The sequence below is a fragment of the Podarcis liolepis genome (assembly GCF_965112155.1).
Source record: "Podarcis liolepis genome assembly, chromosome: 6".
In the NCBI taxonomy this organism is placed as follows: Eukaryota; Metazoa; Chordata; class Lepidosauria; order Squamata; family Lacertidae; genus Podarcis; species Podarcis liolepis.
The window spans coordinates 62235011-62248945 of record NC_139559.1 but is presented as its reverse complement, the minus strand read 5'-3'; the positions used below and the strand labels follow the sequence as shown (position 1 = coordinate 62248945).

Sequence of the window (13935 nt, the reverse complement as noted above, 5' to 3'; positions counted from 1 at the left end):
GGCATCACAAACACACACAAACAGAGAGAGAGAGAGAGTTGGATCCAGATGTATTCCAGAAGAAGAAATACTGACAATGCTATTGTTCTGTAAACTGTTGCACAAGAGCCAGTGGAAGACCTCACACACTACGCTCTTTCAGGGCCAGATTCAACTAGCAAGTCCCGCATGCCCCCAACATTGGCTCTGGGGAGGTCAAGAGAACCCCCAGAATAGCACAAGAATAGCACAAGCACAGAATAGCATGGAAGAGTAGGGAATCGTTCCATCTGGCAAGCAAAAATGCTTGCACCGATGGGACAATTGCCATAGTGCTACATTCATTTCCTCAGTTTATTTTTCACATGTGTGAGGTCAGGAAATGCTCTTCTGCTTGTGGAAAAGGTCTATTTGCAGAAAAGCATCTCTGAATCTTATCCACTGTATCTTAAGCTCTTTACTTCATTGTCAGACAATGTATTAATCTAGACAGGGTCCTTTAAACTTATTTGATTCCCAAAGTTCATTTGTTGCTCAAGGCATTTTCAAATTGAAGACAAGCTGGCTGTGTCTGGCACACACAAAAACCTACCTCATACTGGAAACTCTCTGGTCAATGTGGAAGCTGACTTTGAAATTTCCTGCAGAAGCAATCGCATCTAGATGGGGTGGACTTTGGCCAGGGAAGATTTCCCACTGTCCCTGATGCAGATCAAAGTTGGGAGTTTTAGCTAAGTACTGGGTGCTTTGGTGCATGCCACATCTGGTCTCACAGAAAGAGGAAGATGCTTTCAAGCATTTAAAACTGAATTAGCATTATGTCACTGACAGAGGGGGGATAGGAAAGGCAGATTGCAGGTGTCAGCTGCAGACTTTGATGCATAAATGGTATATGGACACACACATAGTCCCATCCCATTGCAATGTTAAAGGATTGCCCTGTGGAAGGCAGCTATTATTTTGCATGCGTGCCGATACCACCAGCAACCATTTCCCAACTCTGGAAGCTGCAGATGGCAGTGGGGATGCTCACAATGTGTGGGCTCCTATCCACAAGGCAAGAACTTCTAATTTTAAATGTGGTATGTATAGCATTCACTACTTGAATGCCACTTTCAACAGCATTCCAACAACGAATGCAAGATCAGTCTTAAACGGGAGCTGCTTACAAGGTCTGTAACATTATTTAGGAAGGAATTCAAATTTAATGTGATGCAGCCTCCGTGTAATGAAGTCCATCACTTTAAATCAGGAAATTAAATTGAAATTCATTATTCATATTCACAACAACTAGGCTAAAAATGAAATAAAAAGGGCTGCCCACTGTGAAAACACATTTTATTGCTTATAAAATAAGATAAAAATAAGAAAAATTGTTCTTTTCCATTCCCTAGAGTTTCACTTGGAAATGGCAAGTCACAAATGTCCCATCAGTCATGGCTGCCAGTGACATATTGAAGACATTAGTACCAAGAGACCAAACAGGAAGCCAAGGCACAGGCCCAAGAGATGTGTGCTATGTTATTTTTCTGAATTGGAGGAATGTTATTTGCTTACCAAACCAGTTTTAGTGTTATTTACTACTTTGAAGGAATGGAATTTCTCAAACTATTTTATGGATTTAGCCAAGCAATTTGAAATAATAGGTAAAGTCTGCAAAAGCTTCAGTGCAATAATACACATTGCATTATGTGCAATCTCTACTTGGATAATCTGAATTACATAGCACACACTTCTAATTAGCCAGGTTGACTGCAAAATTGTATGTGCTCAGTTCAAAAAATGTTGCGATTCTCAGTAGGGGTACAAAGTAAGCAGTCAAACGCTGCACACTGCCCAGTCTAAAGCAAACATATTGCAAGCATCTGTCTTGAAAGAATAAATAAAGCAGATGCCCCCCTTCTTCTCATTCAATGCTAGAATAAAAAATAGAGGACCCAGAGAAGCAGGGTGCAAGAACAGTGAAAATAATAGCCATGCATACTATCTCTAAAATTCAGAGGATGAGATGTTCTCTTAATAGCTCTCATACAGACTTCCTGCTTGTCAAACGTTGTGTAATGAGGAAGCTCACCAATGGTGAACAAGGTGCTGGAAAGAAACAGTTCATCCACTAATACCAACATTCCCCCTCAATTGCCGAGCCAGAGGGACAGTTGGGCACATTCTCAGTTGTGTTTTTATTTCACTTGTGCATGAAGTAATAGCTATGATGTTTTTCCCCCACAATTCAATTTCCAAAGTTTCATCAGCGTAACAACTTTGTCTCCATGTATCCACACTTTCCTGTACTCTTTCAGCCCCAATCTACTTTATCTACAGGCTGTAGCCATAAGGCTGTTGTTGCCATGCTGCACCATAACTGGTGTTTGTTGGCAGTGTTACCATGGATATTGTGACACTGGCTGTAAAAATTGTTACGTTCTCTCCAATTGTTCATGTGCTGAACAATTTGCATTTAGCTAAATGACTGATCAAAACAGGAAATTTGAAACATAATTTTAGGGATATGCAGCATCCCCCCTCCCCCGAACAAATCAGGAAAGATAGGTCCTCTGCAATATCCCTGAAGTTTTGACAGAATCAAAATTGCAAAACTTAGATACATTTTGAGCTACCAAAAATGCATTAGAAAATGCATGTGCCCAGCAACATGTGAGCTTGAAGACTCACAAGGGAAGACAGTCAAGAAGACAGGACCTTGGACAGCTCTAAATGGCCCTGCTAAACCAGCCACAGGAGATGCTACAACTGCAGGGAGTAAGTGTTAACTAAAGTGTTATGTAGCCTAACCAGACCGGAAGTGCTGTAAGCTCTGCTTCAGGAGCACCTGGCTGGTCAGCCAAACAGCCCTTGCCTTATTTTGTAGCTTTTGAGTTCTGTGAGGAGTACTGCAGAGGACCCACCCTCTGAATCACAGGATGGTGGCAATAGTCTGCTTGAGAAAGTTGCTGTCATGAGTTCCATGGTGATGCCTTAAAGAGGGCAGTTGGGATGACAAGAAGGAGTGGGAGATGCTCAGAGAAGTCTGACCTCAGGAAAGATCCTAGCTGGTTGGGGGATGGAAATATGGGACCCTAGAAGGACTCTGGCCCAGGAGAGAGTCCCAACAGCTTGGAAGGTGGAAATCCAGAACCAAGGAAGAGGCCTAGGAAGGTAGCAAGAGAACAGCCTGCCCCTGCAACACAGGATACCCCAAGCGCAATGTCACAGGCCACTAAGCCAACTGGCACCTTTCCATGTCAGTGAAACACCTTCTGGGGAGGCACCTGGTGCTAAGTCTGACAGCAAGTTAGCTCCATCAGTATCACTTCCATCTCCAAGGACATGGAGGTGACACCGCAAGCAAACCATACATGCCCAGCCTTGATGTAGGACTACCCATTTATTTATCCTGAGGCTTGGGACATCCACTGCACAAATAGCTATGCCTGCCCTGCTCTTCAAAACGAGAGCACGGGGACATGTCAAATGCTGCATCAACCTCTTAGCTAAGTCTACTCATGCACTGTCATGCTCTGCTGTGCTTTACTAGCTTGTAACCTGTATTTTGCTCTCTCCTCTTTCACCCTCATTAAGAGGTTCTTTAATTCCTCCTCCTCACTTTCTGCCATCAAAGTTGTGTCATCTGTATATCTGAGGTTCTTGATGTTTCTTCCAGTAATCTTAATTCCGGTTTGGTTTCATTCAGCCCAGCCTTTCACATGATGAATTCTGCATATAAGTTAAATAAGCAGGGAGACAATATACAGCCTTGTTGTACTCCCAATTTTGAACCAATCAGTTGTTCCATATCCAGTTCTAACTGTAGCTTTTTATCCCACATAGAGATTTCTCAGGAGACAGATGAGGTGATCGGGCCCTCCCATTTTTTAAGAACTTGCCATAGTTTGCTGTGAATGAATAGAGAGATGGAAATGGAAGCAACTGTACCTCTGAAGGGAAGGCATTCCACAGATGAGATGCCACCACAGAGAAGATGATATCCCTTCACAGTGGATCTGACATGAACCATAGATACTGTATGCAAATTTGTTTTTCATTATCAATATTCTGATTGATATTTCCCAACAAACTTTTTTTTAAAAAAAACCCCAACAACCATTAATGACATATCAGCATGTATGTAGCATTTCTTTAACATCAACAGGAACTGGAAACTTTTGATTAATTGTGTTTTAAAATCCAGTCCATTCCTATGCTGAATTTGAAGATTAGGGGTGGCATCCAACTAAGTCATACTCAAAGCAGACCCACTGAAATCAGTGGGTGAGTGAAGAAGTTATACTCTATTTCAGAACCACCATAGAAGAAACAGCACTAAAATATAAGTGGGTCTTTCAGCAATAGTTCAAAGATCAAATTAGTCACCAATGATCAAATGCAAACCATACAAGAGTGGGAACACATCCAGTAGTTCTGGCGCTAAATGGCAAGTGAAAACATAAACTTTGTCTGTTTGTTTGTTTATACCCCACCCATCTAGCTGGGTTTTCTTCAATTTATCTACAGTGGTGCCCCGCAAGACGAAATTAATTCGTTCCGCAATTTTTGTTGTCTAGCGAATTTTTCGTCTTGCGAAGCACGAAATCCCATAGGAATGCATTGAAAATCAATTAATGCGTTCCTATGGTCAAAAAAAGTCCAAACAAAGCCAAATTTGGTACAACAACAGTTTATTAACTGCTCTTTAAAGTCACACATACTGTAAACAGCAGTTCAAAAATTTAAGGGAAAATAAATTAACTTTATAAACAAAACATGTCTTTGTTTTTAGTCAAAGAAAAAAAAGTCGCGAGACGTTTTCGTCTTGCGAAGCAAGCCCATAGGGGAAATTCGTCTTGCGAGGCAAATCGCGAACGGAAAAACCTTTCGTCTAGCGAGTTTTTTGTCTTGCGAGGCATTCGTCTTGCGGGGCACCACTGTATTAACAGGACAAAAAAACTTGTGAAATAAAAACATCAACAGCTGTTAGTTAACATGAAATGGGACACCCAAACTATCTTTAAAAATAAACAGCTGGTTTTGAATATTAAATAAATGCCTCCAAAGCATAACATCCTACTAATAATGCATATGGATATAGTGCACATGGCTATGTGTTCTGATTTTCATAACTAACTACATGCACCTCCTATTAATTTCTTTGAGAGCTAGAAGTCACTCCACACGCCTAAAAATTGGGTCCTCCATATTATTAGCTTTCTCTTAATTTGAAATGTGGCTGTATATTACAAAAAAAGTGTTCTGAAAGAAGTAAAGGCCTTAAAAACAAAGCAGGACTTCTGTTTGTAGCTTGATCCTCCCCCCCCAAAAAACAAATCCTGCAATATTAAATGGGACTCACTCAAGACAAGTATGGATGACTGCACCCTTAACTTTAGAAAGCTATGTAATTTTCCCAATTATTCTCTACATGCTCAGCAGAACACCGAGTTCCCCATTCTGTTGCTTTAAGAACTGCACAAGAATACGAGAGCGAGAGTGGGGCTTGTTAAAAATCATCTGCTGCAGGGTATTAGTATTTATTGTGAACATGTAGTGGTATGTATTTCTGCTGTTGTGCCACGTTTAGGAGGAAACGTAGCATACAAGTTAAAATAATAATAATACAAACAAAGCAAATATACATTCAAGATACCTCGGGGTTGCACCAATAAAAGTGAAGGAGTAACATACCGCAAAATGCTATACGTGTTTACTCAGAAGTATATCCCATTGTTTTCAGCAGGAATTACTCTCTAGTTTTCAGCATAGCAGCCTTCCATCAATAAGTATTATCCAGCACCAATAGCAGGCCAACCTTGGATAGACTAAGGGAGAAATTCTGTTAGCTGTGAAACAAGGGAGCTACATCCCTGGGATTGGAGTAATCGATTCACAGGTTTGTCACACATACATGATTACAGAGTTGCCACCCACTTACCAAGAAACAACTATTTTCATGTTACATAAGTAGTCCATGAAACTTCCATGGTTGCTTCCAGATGAGGTGTGCATTCATCCCAACTGATTTCTACAGTTTGTGCGAGATTACATGATGTCCACCCTTTATTGATCATTTGTTCTTATTTGTTTGTGGGGATGTTATGCAACATCAGGTCAAACAATTGTTATTCCATATTTTACAGTGCATTTTCCCATCACTTGTGATAAAAATGACTTGTATTTCCCCCCTTTCTGAAGTGGCTTCATTGCGGAAGAGCACCATAACCACTTTAAATGTACAACTTGAACTTACTGATATGCACTTGAATCCCATCCACAAATTAGCAACAGACTGGAAGCACCCCATGCTAAGGTAATTTGGAGGATTGCTTCACATTTAACATCCAAACATGGCTTGGCATCAGCAGGCTCTGTGCTCAGGGTTGGCAGGCTGAGAGAAAACTTCAGCACTCCCTCTTCCACCTGCATACTATGTTTTAATCCATTATTTCCACTTTTGTGTAAAATGTGGTTTACCACTAGGTGCAGACAAACCAGAAAACTATGGTTTGTATGACTCCTCCAAACTAGTAGGAGAAATCATTGTTTGATCCTGATTTGCAATCCTAGTTTTGAGGTATTTTCCAATCCACAGTTCATGCTCATAGCTTTTTGGGTGCAACAAGTGTAGAATGATTTGGATTCCACATGGTCATGTTTGCATGTAACAGTAAGACAAAAACCTTAGCTTAAGAAACCAAACTGTGAGTTGTGTTCTGGTGCATGTGTCCTGATCACTTCTGCTTTGCTCATCCCTCTTTGAGAAGCAAATAGATTAATGAACCCAGGATTACCAAACCCAGGGTTGTGATTTATTTCTCCCTAACAAACAAAAATCAGCCTTAAACCAAGTTCGTTGCTTGGTGGCAAATCCAGGCTTGTGCTGCAATATGTTTAATTCTTTATGGCAACAAATTACTATGCATGCTTGTCAGGAAATAACACAGATTACAAAAAGAGAGATTTGATTCTTCAAATAACTTATTCAAACTGATATTTTCATTCCTAGTGATTCAAATCCTGATTTGAATCAATTATTTCAGTGAAGCCATCATGAATACATGTATAAATAATCAGCATATTAAGTCTCACCACGGGTTATTTTGATACTATGGGCCATACCCAATGAAGTAGTTCTGACAACACAAGGTTGTGCAATAGAACTTCCCCTCCTTCTCCTCTTCCTGCAACCCCAATTTGTTCTAGGGTTTCCCTCAACCCTCCAGAGCAGATTTTGAGAGCGTGCGGGGACAGGAGGTACATAGGGAGAAAGAAGGGAAGTTCCATTGTGCAAGCAGAAATCCTTGCACTAGTAGAAGCACTTCATATATATTTAATAGATCATCACATATCATAATGCCTTCAAACAAAGACAGTGAGTCACAGAGGAACAGGCTGTATATCACATTTAGACATAAATATTTTTAACTGAGTAGGTTTTGTAGACACAAAAAGACAATCAAGAAAGGGCAAGGTCACTCCCCCACTCCCACCCTGCAAAACAAAACACTTATAAAACTCTACTGATTAAGAAGGTACTGCTGGCTGAAAATTTATTTTCTGTATAGACATTTCAGTTTTCCAGCTGTCTACAGGGAAGAAGTTGATGGAGCATATAAACGTTCCATTTTGGCAAGCTTCTAGAATTGGTCTGACAACTATGAAAAAGCTCCTCACTTTCAGGTCATTTGCTTCCTTAAGAAGTATCTTCTGGCACTAAGCAGAGAATACACAAAGTACAAAAAAACCACAACTTCACTATGTCAGTCTACCACCACCATTGTTGCATTTACATTAAACACAGCACACTACACTTGATCTTAGTCAAAAGACTGAGAAGCAATTGATTGCAGACAAAAGGTAATCAAAGTTTTCTTGACATACATAATTGGCTTCATAGTCGACCTTAGTGAGAATTTTTAACATGATGCCAATATTATACCGGAAGTAAATTTGTTTTACATAGATTTTTATATCATAATTGTTATTTGCAATTGTGGACATTACTTTACGGCTTGCGGTTGGCATCCATCTGCCTCAGAAGACAATGGAAGAGTGTGCCTTTAGGGATGAAGTCAAACTACTGGAGAGTTACAGCGCCTGATGTAGCTGTAGAGACTGATATGGGAGAGACATGTTTTACTGCAACTGGGGCAGATGAAGACATCCAGTTGTGCTACTGCAGATGCACCAGGGTGTTTCTTCTCTCTGCACTCCTCCCAACAGTCATTTCTTCTAGGGTCACTGCTACAGATGCACGACTTGACTGTCTCAAGGCACTGCAGTCATCTGCAAAGGATTTCCCACACAGCAAGACTGATATTGCCAGCCTTCATGTCACATTTGCAGACATCTTTGTAACACAGAGTTAGTCTGTCAAAGGGCCTGGTGCCTGAAGCCTGTTCCCTGTAGAGCACATCCTTGAGGAACCTGATCCTAACATCTTTTATTCTGTGGACATGACCAAGCCAGCGTAGCTGTCCCTGAGACAAGAATGTGAGCATGCTAAGAATATGGGCTTCAGAGAGCACATGTTTGAGACTCTGTCCTGCAATGTGATGCCCAAAATCTTCCTGATGCAGTGCATGTGGAAGGCATTGGGGCATTGTTCCTGGCGGTTGTAAGTTGCCCATGACTCACTTCTGTAAAGGATACACAATACACAAGCCTAGTAGATCTCCAGCTTGGTACTGGACATTTTCCCATATCCTTTTGGAGAGGCGAGCCATTGCTGTAGCTGCCTTGCCAATAAATACATATGTTCAGCTCAGCATCAATGAGGAGGTTGATGGTTATGGTGGAACCCAGGTAGACAAAATCATCTACCACCTCAAGCATGTAGTCATCACTGCTGATGCGTGGAGTGCTGGCAACATCCTGACCCAGGAAGTTGGTCTTCATCAGGCTGATGGAAAGGCCGAACTCCTTGCAGGCTTGGACAAAACAGTTGAGGAGTCTCTGTAGAGCTTCCACAGAGTGTGCTGTCATTATCTGGAAACAACATCTCTTGGATAAGGATCCACCACACTTTTGTCTTGGTGCAGAGACCATACCAGGTCGAACAGACCCTTGTCTCTCCTCGAATGTAAGGAGACACCATCTTCAGTTGAGCTGAAGGTGTATGAGAGCACTGGGGAGAAGAATTTGCCAAAGAGAGTTGGGGCAAGAGCACAGCCCTGTTTCACGCTGTCATACTGTTCAGTGCTGCATTTGTTATCGTTGAAGGATATCATCATCTTGTGAAGCTTATACAAAATAAACTTAAATCAAAAATTGAAAGTTCTGTATAAAAATTCCTGCAGAACACAATTTTTATTTGATTGATCTCTACACTAAACCTCATTCTCTTAATTCAAGGCAAGAATCCAATGGCTTAGCATGCAGAATAGGGTTTTTCAAAAACCTTTTTCTTTGAATAGCAGACCTCCATGCCATAGAAAACTGCTTGCAATTATTAATAATAATAATAATAATAATACCCCGCCCATCTGGCTGAGTTTCCCCAGCCACTCTGGGCAGCTCCCAATCGAGTGTTAAAAACCATACAGCATTAAATATTAAAAACTTCCTTAAACAAGGCTGCCTTCAGATGTCTTTTAAAAATAAGATAGCTGCTTATTTCCTTGACATCTGATGGGAGGGCGTTCCACAGGGTGGGCGCTACTCCCAAGAAGGCCCTACTTTTCAAACTACCCTCATTTTCAAACATAGTTCACCATGTGACGCAGGATTATGTTGGCAGGGGGCAGGGGGCATAGCCCAAAGCTTCCTTAGCTGTGCAGAACTAGTTATATGGTACTATGGTCAATGTCTCTTAGTTTGATGCAAGGTCGGTTCTTGCCCTATTTGCTGTGGTCTCAAGGCATACAAAGTGAATGTGTGATGAAAGCCACTATGTCTCATGTGCAAGCATTCCCCATAAATGTCTGAAGGGGCCTTATAACTGTGTTCAGCTGAACATTGTTAGAAACATGCAGATATTTCCAACGTGGTTACTTAAATACTTCATTTTCAGCATGGCACAGGGCAAATTAGGGGTAGAATGCATGCGCCTGTGCCTCTGTCACACATTCTTCCCCATGCCATGCAGGACTTCTACCCCTCATAACTTTCAAATATCTGGAATTCATTATTTGCTGGTATTTGTTATTGTTTAGGGTTGCCATGTGTCCTCTTTTTCCAGGACACGTCCTCTTTTTCAGAGGTAAAATTTCTGTCTGGGCAGATTTTTAAAATTTGCCAAAATGTCTCTGACTATACTTTCTGGGTGAGACATAGACATAACTAGTGGCTGAAGACTTGCTTTCCTCTTCTCTTCTCCTGCCCCCCTCAGCAATATATCACAGCTTCTATAGCCAGCATATATTTGGGGTATTTAAAATTAGAGTCATCATGGCATTCTCTTTTTTGCTCTTCAAAATATGGCAACTCTGTTGTTATTTGTTAACAATAATTTTGAACCTACTTTTATTAAATATTTTCTCTCAAATGTTTACAAATTAACTCTCTGCTATACAGATTTGCTACAGGAAGAAATCTTGTCTAGTCTTAATTGTACTTGTAGACACTTCAGTCGGGATCCAAAAAGATGTGAAACAAATGGAGCAAGTCTTTGAATATATATTTTTTTTTCAAGCAGCACCTCTCATAATTTTATGCACACTGTGAGTAAGCTGTTCCGGACACAGTGCAAATTCTGAGTAAATCTATATGGGCTTGCTTTGTAGGAAGACTTTCAAAAGCAGTTTGTGATGTGGCATAGGGGTCAGCTATCCTATCAAAATGGATTTTAAAAATCCACTCCGTGAACAGAAACTCTAGGAAGCTGCTTGGATCTCATCTATGTAGATAATAAGTAATAAATTCAGATAGCCACATGAAGAGTTTTCTCTCTCTCTCTCTCTTTCATTACGTACACCTATACACAAGCCATGGAGTAGTTTGCATTTGCTCTCCAAAATATTAGAACAGCTAATATTTCAAAATAATTTAAAACTGTATTTATTAAGCAAACAACCAAAGGTCTCAATAAAATGACTCTTCACCCTGTTCTGTGTCGTGCAAATCCCACAAGGGTTGAAAATGAGTGGAACATTATTACACTAGGAAACAAAACAAGTGCCAATGAAAACACTTAAGTCCTAAACAGTCCCATTGCATAACCCTTAATTATGTTATCTTTTAACGGCTACTGCATTTTTACATGACTGTTACAAAGTTAATGCCAACAACACATTGCTTGTGTAATTTCATGCAAAATAATAGATAAGTTAGGAATGTGTTTCAAATCAATAAAACTGTTGTGTGTGTGTGTGCAAAGGGGCCATGTTAGTTCATAAGAAAATGAAAGGGGGGAACCCCACAGTTGGGCAAGACTTTTATTAGTATCAATTTCCCACCATTTTTGAACCTATTTCTGGAACCAATTCCAACTGATGTAAATACACATTGGCACATTGTGGTAAGCCATAAGCCATGACTTGCTGTGAATGAGCAGCATGCTAGCGCACACTGCTGAACTGCTCCTACCTTTGTTCCTCCCACCCTGGAGCCAGGAGCAACAAACCATGAGCCTTGGTTTACCGTGATATAGGAACCAGCACTTGTGGCTTTGCTTCTCTCCAAACCATGTCACCCACACCGGAACACTGTCGCTCTGACCCAAATTGACAATCTGAAATCAACAGTACTTTGTACCAAAAGCTTTTTAGAATTTGGACTTGGAGCAGCAACTCATGAATGCAAATCCCTGCACAGCCATGATCAAACTTGCAGCAGTGGCCTAGGGTATGGCATTGTATACACCAACCTACCTTAGTAGCTTGTTGTGATGATAAAAATGGAATAACCCCTGCCTATGCCACCAGGAGGTCCTTGGAGGAAGGCTAGGATGAAAATGTGGTAGATGTTGGGTCTTCCAACTGCATTACAGGAACTATGGTAAACATGATGTGCAAAAATGCCATTGGTGCCAGATCACTAAGAGAGTTGTAGGTTACAGCTCTGGTGAGATTTGCAAAGGAAAACCTTACCAGCTTTCATTACAAACTTCTCTTCGGTTTATTTCCCCCCCCCCACTCTTTTTGTTTTTGTTTGCAGTCCTTGTCATGAAAACTTTTGAGAGAACAAGACAAATAGCTCGTTTAAGGTGACCAAACTACCAAGGAGCTGAAAGCATCGTTGCCTCTCTTTTTCCAAAGGACAAAAGGAGCTTCACTGACTTATAGACTGAAGAGATCTGAAACATAACCTAGGAAACTCTACAATGATTACAACTTGCAGCTGTAAATGTCAACTCCAAGCGAGTTCTTCCTGTCCTCGGTGGTTCCGCTAAAACTGTTGCACGTCCCATTTGAGAGACGACGAGGACAACAAGACTGACGCGGATGCGCAGTCTGGTCCGCGGCAGCGCAAACACAAGCCTGCCTCTATCGCCTGGCAAATCGTCTCCCAGCCAGTCGCAACACCTCACACGCTCTTCGCTTTCCCCTCTCTGCGCAAACTTCAGCAGGTCCTTCCTGCAGCATCCTTTATGCAGTGCAGTCCTGGCCATGTTTACTCCGAAGTAAGCCCTCCCTGGCTTCAACGAGACTTACTCTCTGGCCAACCTGCCGTCCCAAGCACCCAGGAGGCACCCAAAGTTAACTGAAAGTAGCCCTACCCGACCAAAATAGTAACACCATATTAATACCAATACTAATGATACTAATAATAATACTAACGATTAACGCTCCTGCGAGCTGTGGTGGTTATAGCGGTGTGGCGCACCAAGGCGCCCACTGACGCTTGCGCTCCCCAACGCAGTCGGTGCCAAAAGACCCTCAGCCAGAGCTAGCCAGGCAGAAGAAGAAGAAGAAAAGGAAAACACGTACCTTTGCTGTGGCGACCAGCTGGAATCTCGGCCGCTCTTCTCACGCAGGGGGGGAGAGAGAAGGGGGGAGGAAGAAGGAGAAACTGCTCCTGCTCCTCCTGCTCCTGTGAGGCGCGCGCCCTTTCCCCTCAAGCCCCACGCTCTTCACCCGGCTGGCAGTGGAACCATAGCTCCCTCTCCCTCTCCCCGCCCCCCAGCCCCCTTCGGCCTTTATCCCAGCCAGCCAGCCGGTCAGCTCGGCGTCGGCGCCGTCTGCAGAGGAGCCTTGAGGCTGGCGGGCGCGCGGCGCTGGTGAGGACAAGCAGCGGGCGGGAAAATGCTGCAGCTTCTCGCTCGCTACCTGTGCGGCTACTAGCACTCCCTGCTGGGGACGCGGGAAGCGCCGGCTGGCCAGAGGCTGGGGCCAGCGTCACGTGGCGCCCGGGTCTCTCGCTACCAGGACTTATAACGCGCTCCTTCAGCCGTTGGTGCTGGTCGTGGGAACCTTGCTCGGCGTCTCCAGGGAGGGCTTTGGCCACCCCACCACCGGCACCTGCCGTCAACACAACACCTGCGCGGTTTCAGCGCCACCCAACGCCTCTGACCTTTCCCGCCACTTGGGCACTATATGCTCGTGACAGCAGCCCAAGTTGTATTCGGTGGAGAGCAGCCAGGGCTCCGCACTAAGCTTTCAAAAAAGTTGTTGTCGTTTTCCAGGGCATAAATTAAGTACACACAATACGAAGTTAAATTGCACAATACTTAGGAGCATAAGGGAGGAATGGACATGAGCAGTTTGGTACTATTCTTGGGGGACCTGGGTATTTTATTTCTTAGAAATTTCGCACTGAGGACAAATGTCCACTATAGGTTTCACCACATAAACAAGAGTTCAATTTCCCCTAAAAGGCTGTCCCTGAGGTCACTGTAGGGACAAAGTAAGACATGCACTACTGTGTTCCATATTACTTATTCTTTCATTGGAAGTCGCCAAACTTTTAAACATCAAAACATAAATCTACACTGGTATTAAGGAACACAAAGAGAATACACAGCAGATAGCCAGGAATGGTGGATTATTTGACTAATGTTGCTTGCTGTGAGAATGAGGACAGAAG

General features: G+C 42.4%; 1 protein-coding gene across 3 annotated transcripts in view; it reads right to left on the bottom strand.

The window, feature by feature from the left end:
• Nucleotides 1–13525, bottom strand: part of LEPR (leptin receptor) — a 55746-nt gene extending 42221 nt beyond the window's left edge. Inside the window, exon 1 of one of the 3 annotated variants that reach the window (XM_083510466.1) lies at nucleotides 12840–13525. The gene's annotated coding sequence lies outside the window, so the exon portion shown is untranslated. Of the gene's footprint in view, nucleotides 1–12689; nucleotides 12714–12839 lie in introns of those variants that run through there. The other 2 variants (XM_083510468.1, XM_083510467.1) reach the window with 2 other exon arrangements.
• Between the last annotated feature and the right edge of the window lie 410 nt (nucleotides 13526–13935).